Raw genomic sequence first — 4393 nt, 5'->3', positions numbered from 1 at the left:
CGAACTCAGAGATCCTCCTACCTCTGCCTCTATCTCCTGGAATGCTGGGATTACAGGTGTATGCCACCACACCCAGCTGGTTCCTGACATTCTTGATTCTCCTTGAGCTGACTTATGCTCACTATTACATGGAAGAAAATATCCAGCTGTCATGGCAAATACCAAACTGACTATGAAATTTAGGGTTGAAGAATGGAGGTAGACATGATACATCCATTTTTTCACCAAGAATTATTTCTAATAATGACAAGAGCATTTGCTTTTCTTCCTGCCACATTTCCTATGATACCTGTCCCCTACCAAGCCAGGGTGTTCTGATAGTTGATGTTAGTGTATGCATATAATTAAAAGTAGTGTCTATATGTGATACATGATAAAATGTTTAGGCCCCATAAGAGATCTTCCACTTTTTGAAGAATGTTGTGTGTGGCTAGCGTTACCGTCTCGTCAGCAAGAACGACGCTGCACACACAAACAGGATCCTTCTGCAGTAAAGCTTTAATGCATCTTGAGAGGGAGAGCATAAGCTTACAACACGTAAAACGGAGACAGAGAGAGCAAACAGCAGAAGCCCCTCCCTTATATAGGAAACTGTCCTCCGCTTAGGACGTGTCAGTCCCTGATTGGCTGTTGCTCATCGGGCGAGATGATGCCACGGGAGAGGCAGAGCACAACGAGTGGAAAATCCCTTCGCACATGTGCAGATTAGTTGTTTGTCAGCATGGGACACAGGATGTCAGCGCCATCTTGTAATGGCGAATGTGGGCGCGGCTTCCCACATCTCCCCCTTTTCTTTTTATTAAGAAGCAATAAGACACCCAATAGGGAGAGTGGAGACAGAGGTCAAATCTCCAAACAAAATATCAGGCCTGCATACACAACTCTCCCCTAAGCTCTTCACCCGGAGAGGTCATAGCCTGGCCCTGTGCCGTTTTTTCTGGGGGAAGGACACTGGGGCATGCAACCTTCATGCAAGATGACATGCCTCCCTAGAATTAGCTCATATATGCCGCAGAGCCATTCTACTGCAATACTTCGCTATGCAACTCTCCAGGGCTGCTGAAGCTTACTCACTCTACCTCGTGCAATGAGATGAGACTCTGAGGGTGCAAGAGCTGAGCAGCCAGTGACTTATTGCTTAAGCATGGTTAGCCACATATCAGGGGAGGTCCCAGACTCTAAAGCAGCAAGTGCTTGGGTGATAACCACCTTGTCTCTTTTTGTTTGAGCCCTGAGTTTACAGACCAAACATAGGGTCAACACTAATCCACAGCAGATTACAGCTCAAAACAATCCAACCCCAACCCATTCTTTAAAGAAGGAGAAGGCTGAGGATATCCACGACGAGAATCCCTCAGTAAGTGACAGATCCAGCCGTGTGGAATTGACTTGAATGATAGCAGTCCGCAATTCTCTTAAGGTCTGTTCAAACTCCGCTGTCCAATTCTGTAAAATAAACTGAGAGAGACTCTTTGACAGATTAGCTGCTATAGTGAAATTTTCATATTGAACCGAGGTAACACATAATCCAGGGAATTTTTGTTCACAGCCCAGTTGGGCCAGTTAAAACCACTTGTCGGTGCCGGACCGTCCAGCGGAAATAAGAAGCCAACAACCAGACTTCTTCTCGAGATCTTTACTCAGGATTAAGCTCAGTGGGAATGGCCCCGAAAAAGGGAAGGGCCAAGCTTAAGTACAACTCAAGGGCCAATCAGCTCATGCCAGGTGTCACCTCCTCATATGTCTGCATCAGAGCAGGACTGCACGTCATCAGATCACCAGTTACCCTTGCACAGCCTTTTGCCATATAAGGACTTGTTTATCTTAGAGAGCGCTCGCCGTCGGGATGGCGGAAACCTGCGCCTTGTTAAGGCATGGCACATCGCAGCTCTCCACAGTCCCCCCTGTTTTATTTTGTAAGAGCAGGACGAAACCGGTGAGAGTAGAGGTCTAATCTCCAGAGGGCACTGATGTATGACCATCCATATAACCCAGGTTATTCACCTTGATCATGTGCGGAACCCGCCCTGAAGTCTGGCCACTGATGTACAACAGAACTCAGCTAGGGGCTCGGCCCCAGCCTAGCTCTGGACCCGACCGACACCTTTTTCTGGAGGTGGGATTTTGGGTGTCAGCCCACATGCAATCAGACGTGCTCTCCAGGAAGCCATTAACTGCAAACAATGTACCTCCTGTGCAGTGCTTTGCCTTGCACCCCGAACGTGACGAGGATCAGGACTTAAAGGCCGCCAGCCAAGCCTGAGGGGACTGTCCAGCCTCAATAGCATAGAAGGTTTGTGCAATTAGGGCACGGTCTCTGTTTCGGGATATGACCAAGTGCCGAAGGAACACAAGGCAGAGGAAGCTGATAATCAGAAGGGCCATAGCTAAAGCCCCGATACTTGCCCACTCCTTAAGATGATGCATAGCTTGTTGAATCCAGGAGGCAAGGCCTTCAGCGGTAGATACATCCACTCATGTAACAATGGCGGCAGCGCGCAGATCTCTTCAAACTCTGCGGACCAGTTCCCCTGGAGATAAGCTGAAAGACTCTTAAGACAAATTAGTAGCACGTGTAAAATTGTTATATGGCACAGATGTAATGCATAACCCTGACATTTCCATTCGCATCTGAGCCGAATCACCTGTTAGAAGTTTCAAAAAGGTCAGATGTATTCCAGCTGAAAGTAGTATTACCAAATGCTCCTCCATTAATCATGGCCATTGGTGTTGGCATCCTCAAACACTGGGAAGGTGGCAGGAGCCTGTTTCCAAATCTCTGGGCACAGAGACTGATAGTTCCCCTGTGGTGCTGATAAAGGTGAAGTGTCCGCATAAGGCGGCGGTGCCAGTTCCGAGGCACACCAAGATGGCGGATTATCTCGTTTGGGCGTGGCCTCTTCCGCCTTCTTCCTCCTCCTACCCTCCTTGTGCTGTTTCTGCGCGAGCGACTCCATTTTTAGCATGAGTCTCTCAAGTCTTTAGTTTTCAGCAGCCCTTTCTGAGCCACCCTGATCAGACATGACGAAGAGTTTCCCACTTTTAAAGGGTCTCCGAACGTCCCCCGCTTTACCGCAGACTGAAAAACTTGTCTCAACAACCTGAGAACCCTCCCCCGCTTTACCACGGACTGAAAAACTTGTCTAATTGTAGTTTGTGAAATCCGAGCATAAGCTCCCCAATGGTAATTTACCTGATTTGCAGTAAATTGACCTTGACCTGTTAACAAATCAAAGGTCCAATCCCTCTGTTCAGGGGTAAGTGCAAGGGCATTGGCCCGAGCCTGTGTTTGAGCGGCCTCGAACCACAGGGCTCTCCATTCCATATATTGGCCCATATCTGGAAGTGCGGCCTTGGCCACCATCTGCCAATCAGAAGGAGTTGGGGCACTAGCGCCAATTCTTTCTAACATTACCAGGGTGAAATTTGCATTAACCCCATATTTGCGAACAGATTCAGCCAAGTCCTTTATTAGATTGAACTCCACTGGCGCATGGACTCGACCCCCGTTCTCTGTTTCAAACACAGGAAAAAAATTATGTAATTTTTTACGAATCTTTTCCGGCCAGAAGGAAAATCCAGACTGCAGTTCGTAGGGTGGAGGAGCAGTGGGTACCACCCTACGAGATAAATTGAGGGAGGGTTGTTTATTACCCTCTCCTTCGTTTAGGTGGTATCTCTCTTCCTCATACCTGACTGCCTCTTCCTCTAATTCGGCTTCTTCCTCCAAATCAGGAGTCTCATTGTCAGAGGTATTAAAGCTTGTAGAGCTATCAATATTCAATGCCTCAAGATCCTTTAAAGGATAAAACCTTTGCGATATTTTTCCTGGTGGTGAACTAGGTCCTGAGGGGGGTTGCACTCCTTTTACAGGAGGGTCCTGAGCTTTTTTCTTTTTACGGGCATTCTTCTTCCTGCCCGCACCCAACCTCTCACTACGTTCAGTTTCTGACATGCTATCCTGAACTTCTAGGGCGACCTGTCCTTCATCTACTGCCCTCTTGACAATTACGGCAGTAAACATTACAGCTAGAATCAGCCCAAGAATTTCAGAAATATGCATACCTCTCCGAACTTACCAACCCTGCAGTTCTGAATCCTCCCTGTAGTCAGGGGCTCTCCAAAGGTGCTGACGATGGTGTGGTCTTCCCGGGTTTCGGCACCATATGTGGCTAGCGTTACCATCTCGTCAGCAAGAACGACGCTGCACACACAAACAGGATCCTTCTGCAGTAAAGCTTTAATGCATCTTGAGAGGGAGAGCATAAGCTTACAACACGTAAAACGGAGACAGAGAGAGCAAACAGCAGAAGCCCCTCCCTTATATAGGAAACTGTCCTCCGCTTAGGACGTGTCAGTCCCTGATTGGCTGTTGCTCATCAGGCAAGATGAT

At 47.9% G+C, this 4393-nt stretch overlaps 1 long non-coding RNA gene across 1 annotated transcript; it reads left to right on the top strand.

The window, feature by feature from the left end:
• The first annotated feature begins 416 nt into the window (after window positions 1–416).
• On the top strand, window positions 417–3143 carry LOC311599148. The gene is made up of 2 exons (XR_014779785.1): window positions 417–1190; window positions 2503–3143. It is a non-coding gene; the product is annotated as an uncharacterized lncRNA (long non-coding RNA).
• The last annotated feature ends 1250 nt before the right edge of the window (window positions 3144–4393 follow it).

The sequence above is a fragment of the Acomys minous genome (assembly GCF_964271855.1).
Source record: "Acomys minous genome assembly, chromosome: 1".
NCBI classification, from domain to species: domain Eukaryota; kingdom Metazoa; phylum Chordata; class Mammalia; order Rodentia; family Muridae; genus Acomys; species Acomys minous.
This window is presented reverse-complemented; position numbering and strand designations above follow the sequence as displayed.